We start from the raw sequence: 15,240 nt of genomic DNA, 5'->3' as shown, positions 1-15,240 counted from the left end.
GTCAAAATTTCCCAGAATCGAATCGAATCGAATCAAATCGAATTAAATCGAATCGTGGATCGAATCGATTCGGGACCTTGTGAATCGGAATTGAATCGATTCTAGAAATCAATGACGATACCCAGCCCTAATAATGAGTGGTCAGCTTAGTTGTAGAGATAAGTCAATTCTGTAAGAGAAAAGAAATATGTATAAAGTAGGTAAGTAAATGCCATCATAAGGTGCAGGCACAATAGAGTCCATATACTTAAACTTAAACATCTTACTTAAACATAAGATAAAATAAAATATAATAAAGTCTGAGCTGGCTAATTGGGAGCGTTGCGAGACCGCAAAGTCTGAACATGGTCAAAAAAGGGTTGCCAGGTCTTAAAAAATTTGGCCATAGACCCACGCAGGGTGAATTTAATCTTTTCGAGTTTGCTAAAATGCAAAGCGTCTCTGATCCAGATTTCCCAGGATGGGGGAGAAGGGGACTTCCAATATCCCATATAAATATGGGACTTCCCATATTCTGCGTCTTGCCAATAAGGTGAGAAATGCTACCAGATCCGCTTGGAGCGTCGGCAAGGCAACTGTATCAGGAAGAACCCCAAACAAAGCAGTTAAGGGCACAGGTTGGAGGGTTAGCTGGATGATCTTTGATAAAGTCAGAAAAATATTAATCCAGTATTGTTTGAGGGATGGACATGACCAAAACATATGTATTAGAGAGGCAGGTGTTTGATGACAACGGTCGCAATCAGGGCTAAGGTTGGGGTATATTTGAGCTAGTCTGACTTTAGTCCAGTGTACACGGTGCAAAATCTTACATTGAATCAGCCCGTGTTTGGCACATAATGAGGAGCCATGGACCCGGTAAAGAATTTTATCCCAAGAGTCATCCTGAATCACACACCCCAAATCCTGCTCCCATGCCATTTTAATAGCCGAGGTTGAGGAGTTGCCAAAGGAACATATTCTCCCATACAAACAAGAGATCAGGCCCTGTGATGAAGGGGGAGGCGATAGAAGGTTATCAAAGTCATGATAAGGAGGTCTAGATGGGAACTGAGAGGATTTCTCCTTAACAAAACTCCGGATTTGTAAGTAGCGAAAAAAGTGACTTTTTGGAAGGCCAAATTTCAATGAGAGCTGTTCAAAGGAGGCAAATGTATTCTGAATGTACAGATCAGAAAAAGACCTGATACCCAAGGAGGCCCACAAATAAAAAGCACCATCAACTAATGAAGGTTGAAAAGAGGGATTTTTCAAAATGGGTGACTGAAGGGAAAAAAAGGTCAACTTAAAATAACGACGAAATTGATACCATATTTTCAAGGTAACTTTGACAATAGAGTTATTATAAGAACCTGCACTCGGAGGCTGCTTTTGGGCATAAATCAGGGCTGGTAAAGAGGATGAGGCACAAGAAGAAGTCTCCAAACTCAGCCAGGCCAGGGCATTATTCATGCCTTCCCCCTGTAGCCAGTACCTGAGAATACGAATATTACATGCCCAATAATAGAACATAAGGTTTGGTAAAGCCATCCCCCCCATCTTTTTCGGTCTTTGAAGATATGTCTTGCGTATTCTAGGGGTTTTTTTTGTTCCAAATGAACCCAGACAGAATCTTGTAGCTGTTTCTTTCTCCTCTCCTTACGAGGCATGTCTGGAATATTTTTTATATTGTTAGTAATAATTTTTAAAAATCTATACACATAAAACACACACACATGCACATGCAGTGCTTATTAAATGTTTAAACTGTAGAGATACAATAATTTTACTGCTGTAAAATCAGCATTTTATCTAATTTGAAATATAAACCTAATATCATCTGTTACCTAATATATTTTCTTTAAAAACAGTGGGGGTTTTTTGAAAATCATAATTATAATAATCCATAATTATGTGGATATCCATATTAGATCGTTTTTAGTGAAATAAAAGTCCTCCAGAAAAGAAGGGAAAAGTCCTGTAACTTACTTTAAAACAAAACATGTTTCCTAAAACGGTGGACAGAGCTACAGACCCCCTTGTAACACCCCTACCCAGTTAGCTAGCAGTTAATGACCACCACTACTTGTGCAGTTCATAAAAGGACATGTATGTTTGTCACGCTGTTGCACAAACAGCACGTTCATTTATTTCAGTTCATTAGTTTTTATAGACTATAGTGTGCGCTGTACACCCTACTTACTGTTTTTGTTTCAGTCTGCACCTTCCAATTAATTTGCCTGCTTCTCCTCCACCACCTAGCCTGTAGAAAATGCACATGTACTTTGCGAGCTCATTCCAGGTGTTGTGCCAAAAAGTGGTTGTCTGCCAAAAAGTGGTTTCCGGTATTTGCCAAAAACTGACTGCTTGTATTTAAACTGCTATAAATAACTTGTTGGTCTATAATATGTGAAACATATGTCAAATGTATCCCTCATGAATGATACCAAGTCATCTTGAGCAACAAACAACATTCCTGTAACAAGGTAGAAGCCGCAATCAGTTTTTGGCACTGACTTTTATGTATCCTTTATTCTTGTTGACTTTGAAAATGTCTCTTTTAAGAGTAATCTGGCCACGAGGACAGCTGAAATTGCAACAAATGCAAAAAAATAGTTCTGTAAACATATTTTAAGTACAATAACACAGTTACAGAAACAGGTAATTTTTTAAATTTTATATATAACCCCTTTGTAATACCTGTTCACCAAAGTCTATTTAGCAACATACGGAACGATATTACACATAAAAAAAACACACGGAAACTTTGGAAATCAGCTTTTGGCAGGCAATTAGTGATGGGTCGGTCGCGAACGAAACGGCTCTTAGAGCCCGATCTTTGACGTGAACGACGCGAGCCGGCTCCTTATCGCGAGCCGTGGGTTTTTTTCTTTTTCTTTCTCTCACCCTCTCTATCGCACTTTTTTCCGCTTCACTACGCACGCAAGCCTTGTGCTTTGCGCTGGGAGGAGGGGGAAGGGACGGTAGTTACACTCTCAGCACAGGAACAGAGCGGCAGGAAGAGAGAGAGAGAAAGAGAGCCAGGGACAACAACGTCACATTAGAAAGGTATAGTAATCATCCACAACTATAATCAGTTGCGGATGATAAAGGATTCAGAAAGTTTATTCATGCAGGTCCATATGACACAGAATATGCATGTTCTTTTTGTTTTCATATTATAATTTCTATTTAATTGTGTTGTGGTTTGCAGTGTTTTGTGTTGTTTCACTTTAAAATTGTTTAAAAGGAAAAAGCTGAAAATTTAAATAGTTAAAAGTTAAAATATAAATAGTTGGTTTTTGTATTATATGATTTATTTATTACATTTTATGTGGAGTGAATAAATAAAAGTATATTTACGGTACCCTAGAGACAAAGCATGTAAAAACTCCAAAACGCGTACAAAAGACAACAGAAGTGCTCCAGGATGCTAGGCGCAGTGTAGTGGCTACACAAGCCAGGAAGTACCAACGACCAGATTTGGTGTGTGGTAGTAACAGGTAAATGAACATTTTTTTTAAATTATTTGAATATATATGAGTGCTTGTGTATAAATACACAAACAATACACACATGCTTTTAGTTGTGTAATTTAAGTGATCTAGGTAGCTCTGTTTTGGAAGTTCAGTTAAAACTAGAAATGTGTTTTGGAGTTTGTACGTGTTTTGTCTCTAGTGGCCACCGCATATATTTATATATATAAACATATATAAATAAAACCACTTTTTTTTACATTAGTAATTCCTTTTGTGTATAATTTTATATTATTGTTAATAATAAATTAATTAAAACAACCTGAGGAGCTGGTTCGGAGCTGAAAGAGCTGGCTCTTTTTAGTGAGTCGAGCCGAAAGAGCCGGTTCTCTAAAAAGAGCCGGAAATCCCATCACTACAGGCAATCTGCTCGTAACGAACGCGCTCTGCCCTCAAGGGCGAGCATTGGTTAATGGTAGTCATGTGACTGATGCAAGCCAGATCCTTTTCTTTAGCAAAATTGAGATTAATAGTTACATTTTATTGTTGAGGGGCAAAGACAGGGCTCCATACACACATACACATAAAAAAAAACAAAAAAACCCTTCTCTCCTCCTGCCTGTGCAAACAAGCAGCATCGTCTCCATACATCTGCTGTTTCCTTGGTTACCTGTAATGGTGCACACACACACACACACACACACACACTGGTTGTATCCCAGTTCAGGGTCTGCAGCCTTCTTTTTTTTTTTTTTTTTTTAAATACGCTTTATTGACAAAGCACAAAATACAGATATACAAATACAAAATAGCAAACACAATGTCAGGGGGTTCGTATAAAAAAGCAAAATAGACACAGTCTATTAAAGAATCACATGATATTGAACAGGGAACATAAGTTTATGGTTTTGACAGCTTTTACATTTTGAGAATGTTGTATGGTTTTAACATATTGTTTGGTTTCATTTAAAAAGCACTGAAAGGATGGTTTTGCGTTAGAAAATTTCAACTTATGTATATGAAATTTAGCCAATAATATCAATAAATTAATCAAATAAAATTTGTTTGCCCTGTGCATGTGGTACTTAAAGAAACCAAACAATATTTTCTCGTAACAAAAAGAGAACTCAGAAAAGATAAAGGAAACAACAAAAACACAAAATTCTTGCCAGAAAAGATTTGTGTATAAGCATGACCAAAATAAATGAGAAATATCTTCCTTCACACAATTACAAAATGTATAGTTAACATCAATGTCCTTTTTATAACGTACAAGAAAAGATCTGGTTGGGTAAAAACGATGAATTACTTTAAAAGATATTTCCTTTACTTTGTTATTTAATAGAAATTTTGACGGTAAGGTCCAAATCTTCTCCCATTCCAGGTCCTGGTATCAGTTATTCCAGTAGGCGACAGCCGTTGGGACACAAGTTCTGTCTTTTTGAAACGGAGTTCGTATTTCACGGTTGTTTTTCCTCTTTACAGAGGGGAAACACACCTGACCGACATAAGTAATAGCAGGATACAGTGGTATCAAATCATTAACAACAGGATTTCCAAACAACATTAAGACCCCAGCAGGGATAGCATCAAACACTATGGCATATTCCTTTGGTGGAAAAGGAAGACCATATGTATTCAAAAATTCTGAGTAAGAGAGTAAACCTCCAACAGGATTTATAAGTTGTGCAACACGATGAATCCCATTATCAAACCAATTACTTAAAAACACAGACTTATGTTTGTATAAAATGTCTCTATTGTTCCAAATATAGTATCTATGTGGAGAAAAGTTGTGTTTATAAATCAATGACCAGGAAAGAAGCATTTGTTTATGAAAGTTGGATAGTTTTAAAGGGATTTTATTGATAATGTAATTACAAAGCAAAAGAAAGTGTCATGGTTCTGGGTCAGTTTCGACCCAGTATTTTGAATTTTGATTGATTAGTTTATTTTTGAGTGTTTGTTGTGGTTTTGGGCGCTATGAGTATTATTATTAAAATGATTATTATTATTAGAATTCTATGTTTCTGTTTATTCATGTTTAAGGATTTGTTCTCGGTTGTATCTCACGTTTAGTTTAGTTCAGGTTCCATGTGTCATTCTGTCTGTCTCAGTGTCAGGTCGGCGTCTTGGTGTAGTGTTCTCGTTTCCTGTTTTATTGTGAAGGTCTGCGTCTCATGTGAGTGTGTTCAGTTTTACCTCTGTCTCGTCTTGTTGATTATTCCCAGCTGTGTCCACCACCTCTGTGTAATTCCCCTGCGTTTCTCTGTGTGTATTTAAGTCGTGTCCTCTGTCATTGTAGTTGCTGGTCCGTCTGTGTATTCCACCCTGCTTCATCTGTGTGTTTCCCTGCTGTCAACCGCCAAGTGTTTCTGCTCGCTTTCATTCATGTTCGGGTTCGTGTTCTGTAGTCAGTTTGTCCCCAGTCTAGTTTAGTCCTTGTTCGGTTCGCCTTTTGTCCATTTTTATTTTGTGTTTAATAAACCACCATCACACCTTTACAAGTGCCTGCGTTTGGATCCTCCTTTATTTTCCACACGGCTCATCTCACTCGCCGTGACAGAAAGTTAAGACCACCAATTTTTGAGAAAATATAATTGGGAATTAAGTTCCAAATTGAGGTTGGGTTCCTGAAAAATTGTTTAATACAGTTTATTTTAAACACACTGCTTAATGAGGAGAAGTCAAGAAAGTTTACTCCACCATGTTGGTATGAGTTGGATAAAACTGATCTTTTAATATAATGAATTCTATTCTTCCATATGAAATTATAAATAAATCTGTCAATATCTTCCAGGGTTTCTTTATTTACATCAAGAGACAAAGCACAAGTTAGAGATAAACCCTCTGCTTTCATGAGTAAAACTCTCCCTTTAATGGATAAATCCTGCTGCAGCCAAGCATTAAGCTTTTGTTGTGTTTTGTCCAAAATTGGAGTGAAATTAAGGGAGCACCTGGTGGATTGATTTTTATTACAGTTTTTTACAGACGCTAGGACACATTTCTCAATACTTAGGTCACGTTTGCAAAACTCCTCACACAGTGAGCACAACAGAAGTCTATGTGGGCTAAACTGAGGACCAGTTATCATTGTTTTGGCACAAAATGCATTCAATGACTACATCTCTCAAATTTCATGAATTATCTTCTCACTCAGACACAACAACTGCCAAAAATCTTTGTACGTACAGGACATTTTGCATGTGCTTACATACTGTTTTCAAAACTGTTAAACTTATGGCCAAAACAATAACACAATGCAAAACTTAAAAAGACAGCAAAATCCAACAACAATATTTTATTGAAACATATTTTAAATCTAAAAATGCAGTTTAACCAGCCACAGCTGATTCTCATTGTAGATGAACATCTACACAGGTGTTACTCCTTCAATTTTTCAACTCCTTCAATTCTGGCATGCCAGAAGATTATTTCCTAGGTGTGTTGCCCTAGATGACATAAGATGTGATGTGGATGAGAACCTGTGGCCAAATGGAGAAGACCGAGTAGATTAGCATTACTATTGTATGTGTATCAGTGGATGGTGTGTATACAAATTCTTGTATTTTGGGATTACTTAGTGCAAAAAAATAAAAATACATAAACAAATATTAACAAATTCTGCATGATGTCTGATTCATTCCAGTAACATATATTGAAATTATAAACAGAGATGTGTCCTTGGTTTACACAAGAAAACACTGTGTAATGCTACATGTTGTTAGTGTTTTTTAGGTCATTGTTTTGTGGGTGATAAAGTGTGTTTGTCGGCTGTCAACCTTTGCTAGTGTTCTGGAAGAATGAGTTTATTTGAGACCTGAATGAAGTGTTTTGGTAGTTGTAGTGCATTTTGAATGTGGAATGAACTGCTTTGCCAAGCTGACGGTCAGTTAGGAGGATTGTGTGAAGAGTTTTGCAAAAGTGACCTAAGTATTGTGACATGTGTCCTAGCGGCTGTAAAAAACTGTAATGACGATACCAAGGTAAGTGACAGACTCTTTCACTGGGATGCCAGCGATAGATAGACTGGTACAATTTCTAAGGGCAAGCAGTTCACATTCGCCAATGTTTAGGTGGAGTCCTGAAGCTAAAGAAAAGGCATTAATTGTGTTAATAGCCATCTGCACCTGTGAAGCATTTTTTAAAAAGAGAGTGGTATCATCAGCAAGTTGACTAATGAATATTTCTTCATCCGCAATTCTTATACCTTTCAGAGGACTGCGTTTAAGATAATCAGAGAGGAGTTGAGCAGATGAGAAATAAGTATGGGGAGATGGGGCAACCTTGCCTGATACCACGGTTCAAGTTAAACCTAACTGATGTACCTGCTTGTAGTTTGATGGAGCAATTTACATTTTTGTACATTGTTTTAATTGCATTCTGAAAATAAGGGCCAAAGCCAAATTTGTCCAAAGCCTGAAAAATAAAACCATGTTCAATCGTATCAAACGCTTTGCAGAAATCTACAAATAAGATAAACCTATCAGCCCTACACAAATCTGCATAATCAATTAGGTCAAAAACAAGTCTAATGTTGTTGGATATGTGTTTGTTAGCCATAAAGCCAGACTGAGTTTCATCAATAATATCATTCAAAACAGCAATCTTTTGGCAAAGATCTGAGCTAGGATTTTATAATCATTATTAAGGAGGCAAATTGGCCTCCAATTGTCCATATAAGTGGGATCTTTCTTTGGCTTTGGGATTAGGGTTAACAGACCTTGTGATAAAGTGGGGGGAAGAGACTGATTTATAAGACTTTCAATGTATACATTAAGAAGAAATAGAGCCAGTTGATCTGCAAAAGTAATGTAAAATTCAGAGGTTAAGCCATCGGTTCCTGGGGATTTATTACGTTTAAGACGTGGAATAGCAGGTAGCACTTCACTAATAGATATCGGCCTATCACAGAAACTCATCTGATCTTCTTTAACTGTTTGCACATCAGGGATTTTTTCCATAAAGTTCAGAGCAGCACTCTCATCAAACTCTGACTTGTATAAATATTTATAAAAATTGGAGCAACAGGTGGAGACTTTTCAGAGGTCATCAGTTATAATACCGCCAATATTAAGTCTCCGAACAGAACTAAGTTTAGAATGAGGGTCTGCAGCCTTAAAGGCTGCATTTTAAGGCCGATTACGTCACAGCGACGCGACGAAGGCTGTCCCAATTCAAAGGCTGCTCGAAATGCGGCCTTCAAATGCGTCCTTCATTTCCCTGAATTTTAAGGATGTGGCGGTGTAGACTTCGTGGCCCAACATATCCCAGAATGTATAGCGCGGCAGTGGGAGTGGATAATTTTGCCGAAAAAAACGGCGGAAGAGGGGCGGACGAAGAGTAACTTAAGTACGGAATAATATGTCACTTATTTATATGCAAATGTTTAATAATGAAGAACATTAAAACATTACTGTTAGCCACATGTCGGCAAAGTTATGTGACATTAGTGAACTGGACATGTGTGTGCTTAATAAACTGGCAAATTACAGCAGGATTTTCCTATCCTCGGTCAGAAGGCACAGGTGACTTATATGATGAAAGAGAGGGTCCACAGCAATGAGAATTAGGGTTCCTTTAATCAGAGGTGGGACCAAGTCATTGCTTTGCAAATCTCAATTAAGTCTCAAGTCTTTATCCTCAAGTCTCAAGTCAAGTCTCAAGTAATGTCAGGCAAGTCAGAGTCGAGTCTCAAGTCACTGGTGTAAAAGTCCGAGTAAAGTCACAAGTCTGAAATTTTGAATTTCAAGTCCTTTTGAGTCTTAAAAAAAAAAACGAAAAAAAGCATGTTGCAGTTATGCTAAATGTAAATATTAGACCATGTAATTTTTAAACCTGTGTTTTTCTCAACACATGACAAAATAGTGAACTTAGAAAATATACACAAATTGTGAAATTGCACCTCTTTAAAATGCAGCTCAATTAAACCTAGCTCCAAGAATAATTTTCACCGACAGTTCTGAGATAAGCTGCATGTTGTTCTTGGATGCGGTTGTAGCACATACACATTAAAAAAAAACTGCATCACCAACGTAGCCTAGTTAGATGAAGTCAGCTATCTCATCGTAGCATATTTATATGCATATTTATAATTATACGCTTCTTGGAGTGAGTGCATACACTCATGAAGTTTAGTAACTTCAGGTCACTGCAACAAGCCCAGGTACAGTTTACCAACGGATGGGTACAGGACCTTGAAATGCACCGTGTAGAAAGTAAAGACCATCGTACGTATCATAAGTTTACCAGTCTCACAAATCGTCGTCATAAATACACATTCGTTAACAGTTTATTAATATAACCTTTGAGCTCAATGGTAATTAATTAGCAGTGGAAATAATTTCTGGTACGCGTTACAGAAATGTAGCAGTGACAATAATACTGTATGCTGTAATCGCATTGGACAATTAGTGATACAAAACAACTGTTTTACCCTGTGAATAAAAGTATATGTTTTTGTCAATGTACCATGGTAATAACAGAAGCGAAACGCAATATTGTGTCAGGACAATTCACTATTTATGCACAATAAACAAAGGAGCATAGCGCGACAATTTCTGTTCAGCGCCAGACTTGCTTGTAACCTATATCACCAATTATGTTAAGAAAAATGACGCATTAACTACAACAGCAGACTGACCTTTGTGGAAATGCTTGGAGCAGACTAACATGTGAGCTGGAGTGTTCTGGGACGTTATATTTGCTCTTTGAATGGCTGCAATCCAGGCCATCCATCGCCTCTTTGTTACTTCGGAAACATGGTTCGAACAATTTCTCTTTAACGACGTAATCCGATAACAACCGATCTCTTTACCCGTCGGCTTCCCGTGGCTGTCATGTGACCGGCTATTGCATTTAATAATACAACAGCTTCTTGACATTTTTGTGTTTCTTTTTATCGCTGTTTAACTGATTTTAATTGAAAGCCTGCGTGCGCTAGTACCGCTTGCCACGAGTTCCCAGAATCCTTTGCGGTTCTACCCGTGAATGACGTCACATTTTCAATCTCTATATAATATGCATGTAAAATTTTATATTTGGGGTAAAATATCAAGTCTTTTCAAGTAAACCGGTTCAAGTCCAATTCAAGTCCCAAGTCATTGGTGTAAAAGTCCAAGTCAAGTCACAAGTCTTAGAACATTTTTTCAAGTCAAGTCTAAAGTCATAAAATTAATGACTCGAGTCCAAGTCATGTGACTCGAGTCCACACCTCTGCCTTTAATCCAAAACATCTCCAGAAGTGAATTCGTGTGAGTATATGTATGTGTGTGTGTGGTTCTGTAAAATAACAGAAATTACAATTAGCGAACAATTAAAGTCAACTAAGTTGGTCTAAATAATACAGAAAGGGTTGAACAGAAATGACTAAACACCACCCCCTGGTGGACACAAATGTGCTGCTGCACAGGGATAGACTCCATCTTTACTTTGGGCAGCTCAGTTCACAAGGGTAGCGCCATTTTGGTCAAATCAGCGTGAATATACAGTGTCTCGTGGCTACACAAACCGCTGGAAAACTCTATAAAGGCATCACACAATGTACATAGGCAAGTGTATGATAAGTTACAACCATAGAACAAACAAATACAAGGCACTTACTTATCATTCACGCACACACACGACACATGTTCAGTTCAACAGCCCAGCTCCACCAGCGCTATCACGGTGAACCAGTGCAAACACAAACAAAGGATGGGAGGAATGTACCATCTTAGCAGTGGTTAGAGGGGGTCCGTGGAACAGTCTATATGCACAAATCACAGGGGTTTTCTACAATTAGTGATGTTTGTACTTTCAGCGTTTACTTGGTTTTAAAGCCTCTACTTCAAAATATACGCCGTTCAATAGTTGGCCTTAATCTTACAGAGAATGTGACGATTTTATGGATAATTAAAGTCAGTTAACGTGTGTTTGAACGAGCTGACGGTTCACTCGTTAAGCTGAAAGAAAGATGCTTTAATCACAGCAGTCACACATGTGTCCACTGTACCATCTGGGAACTCTTCTTGTTTAGCACTCGTAATAACACAAACACTAAATCCTCCTGTTTGTAGCAGTGTATACACCTGAGACACCTGTCTGTCTGTCCTGCACTCTCTCTCTGTTTCTTTCTCTCTGATTGTGTAATAAAAGTATGAACATGTATTTATAAGTTACACTTGTGTTTGAATCCTGCAGCTTATCACACATTTGATTTCCACGTGTCCCAACTGCAAGTGTCCAGAGTGAGGACAGACTGAGGGACACACTGCGGCACATCATCTGTGAGGCTTTGCACCCCTGATGATCCACCAGGACAAACTCAGCAGTGTGTGAGGAAGAGGAGGAAGAGCCAGCAGCAGCTGACAGATGGAGAGAATAGACAGACTGTTCCCTGTTTGTGAAGGACTGCTAGGAAAGTTATAACTAATTGTCTGTCCTGAATCAGTCTTATTAGGTAATGTTAAAATAATTTGATCATTCCAGTGTTTTCAGTGTGGGAGAAAGTACTCAGGGCCTTCAAGTTACACACTATGAAAGGCAGCAACAAGTTTAATATTCAGAAACCTAAAGTATGTATCAGCAGCAGAATGGAGCTAAAAATAAATGTTTGTTTCAGTTCTATGAAGCTTTGAGTATTTTGGATCAGTTGCACTGCTGTGTTTGTTGCATCATATTGCTGTAATTGTTTATATGCTTTATATATTCTGAGGTAAGTTGATCTATAGTGTTACATCATATGTGTTTGTGTACTTTCTGCCCAGTTTGACCCATTTAGCAGAAGTCAGCCTGTTTAAGGCTCTGATATCTATTCTGTATGACTTAAAGCAGTTATGACATGGTCTGATTTTCTCACCCATTAAAGGAATATTTTATATATCAGTCTACTCTTCATTCTATCAGACACAGTTTTCACAGCTCGTACATTTTGCTTTTTACACATATATGTAAGTATTGAGCCAAATTTAGTAATGCCAATATACTGAAAGAACAATATTTGTCTCTTCTATATGATAGGGCTTCACGATTAATCGTTAGAAAATCACGATCTCGATTCATACTTACGTGCGATCTCATTTCCAAATAACAACGATTTAAAAAAAAAAAAAAACAAAAACAAAAAAAGATGACGACGACTGTACCGCATTTTGATCCGGGACGTAATCTGCATGAAAACAAGCGCTCACTCTTCCTGCTCAACAAATGACAAGGGCGGAGCCTTATACCACGTGATACAGAACCTGTGCCGTGTGATGCTAAAATTAGCAGGGAAAAAACAACGGAGAGCAAGTCAGGGATGACGAGAAAGTGACAGGAAAAAATCCGTCCCGGTCAACCACCCAAACATCAATAACGGAAACCTTATACAGCGCTTCCCTATACACGTCGAACTTCCGCAGGCACAAAGAAATTACGGAGGCTATCACTTATCACCTGACCAAAGATATGGCTCCCATCAACACTGTGCAAAACGAGGGATTTAGGAAAATGATCAACACCCTAGACAAACGCTACACAGTGCCGTCCCGCAACTATTTTTCTATTGTTGCACTACCTGCTCTATACACGCAGTGTCGAGCAACGGTGGAGACGGAATTTCAAGCAGTACAACATTTTGCGGCAACAACAAAACCTGAGACATTTGTTGTTTTTATGTTTATTTATTGTTTTTATGTTCAGTCTCAACTGTTACGAAGTTGATGTGCAGTTAATAAGTGCAATAAATATTTATACTGGAAATATACATGTTCTCACTTTCATTAGAATTTTGTTTATCAAAAGGTCTGACATGGTAAATGCAAATAACAGCATTCTCATCACTTATTTCTTCAATACAATATGCATGTCCTTCATTCATCCCTTTGTGGAACTTCAACGCACTTCTGCTCTCCCCCATATTCCATCTTCACAAGCATATCCTGTGCGGAGATTGAATAAAAATTAGTTGACATTAATTAATGGCACAAATAATCCAGTAAACAATTGCAGCACAGTAAAAAAAAAAAAAAAAGGAATCCTCTTTGAGCCATTACTTGTGTAAAGTATTTTCCCAAAAGACAAAGACACAGGCAACAGGTAATACTGAACTAAATGTAAAACCTCAACCTTTTTCATTTTTACCTAAACCGTGTGCACAAAACTCTGGAGGGATCTATGCTAACGTAGAATCCAGTCAGGACGTCAGCTACTGCTGTTTGCTCGTTTGTTTTTTTTTATGGGCGATCGTTTTCAGGCTTCAAGTAGCACCATTATACCAACATTTCACATTCTAGACATTGTTTTAGGTGTATTTGACCAAAAGTTTGACTGAAAATTCACATGCAAGCTTTTTTTTTCAAGGCTGTGGTATTTGCCCGCAAACAATACCTTTCAGCTAGCTAAAACAGAATATTATGCTATCACCGAGCAACATGGCTAATGCCTTTCACACAGCTTTGTCTCAACTCCAAAGAGCCACAGAAGTAAAAGCTCATAATAATAATTGAAACAATCATTGAAAAAATGACTTACCAAGCATGGCAAACAACTCAAATATGTAGAGCAAAATGTTCTGAAACGGCTTCACTTCAGCTTCGATTGGAGCCGTGCTGGGGGCGGAGTCTGTGAATTTACTCTGTTGGTGTCATAGCCCCTGTAGGAGTTCAGAGTTAAGAGGTCAAGAGTTAATGTTTCCATTGTAACACCTCCAGATTTGACAGAGAAACACTCATTTTTAACACTCGATTTTAACTACTATCATTTTAGACCTCAGAGTTACATTAAAAGAATGTGACTCTGCTTAGAGTAAAATTAACTCTACTTTTGCAAGAAGACTATTAACACCAAAACATTTAACACTTTTGAATTTGCTGTGTACTGGAATTTATACTGTATACTGGAATTATTATACTGGAATTTATACTGTATACAATAAATATTTATACTGGAAAAGAAAATCGTGAGAGAATCGTGATCTCAATTCTAAGCCAAAAAATCGTGATTCTCATTTTATGCAAAATCCTGCAGCCCTACTATATGATACATCTATATATACACTGTCAAAGATACTTGAGTGTCTTTGAGTGAAGATTTAAGGTGACAGGAAATATAAATAAATGCAACTTGAATCTTTACTGAAGCTCAGTATTTGACACAGAGTTCAAACTCATTGCTGTAATAACTAATAATGATTAATATAATAACTATAATATTGACGATATTATAGTTACATTACCAAAGTGAGATGATTTTAGTCTCATGAACAACATTAGCTAATTGTTATTTACTAGCTAATCTTAAAATGACTGTTCAGCACAGAAATGAAGCCCAACAATTATGTTTACAGTCCTGTGGTCTCAGCCTCAGATACTTATCAAATCACACAAAGCGCTTGTAGAAACAAATGAACAAAATATATTCTCCTTCATTTCTGTCATACAAAGCTGTATGAAATGTTTCCAGCAGTTAGTATCATGGTTGCTAGGCAACCTGGGCAGCGCGACGGAGGCTAGACCGTCCCATTTCACAAGCCTACAAGCCTCGCACTTCCGGCCTTAGCGTTCTTTGAGTTCGCGGCCCTTGGGGACCGTTAAGGCTGCTTACTTTAAGGCTGCAGAACCTGAATTGGGATACAGCCGCTCTCTTCGCTCCGGTGCTGCTGTAATACCAACATGTGTGTGTATGTGTCTGTCTGTGTTTGTGAAAGTGTTTGTGTGTGTGCGCGCTCCCTTTCTTGTGGTGTTTGGGGTCTTCCTGCTGTCTGTGCTGTTCACTTAAAAAAAGGTTTAAGATGCAAATGTTAAAGAGTTCTGCACAGCTTCCA

The sequence above is a fragment of the Maylandia zebra genome, linkage group LG7 (assembly GCF_041146795.1).
Source record: "Maylandia zebra isolate NMK-2024a linkage group LG7, Mzebra_GT3a, whole genome shotgun sequence".
Lineage (NCBI taxonomy): Eukaryota > Metazoa > Chordata > Actinopteri > Cichliformes > Cichlidae > Maylandia > Maylandia zebra.
Note: the sequence above shows the minus strand (reverse complement) of the source record.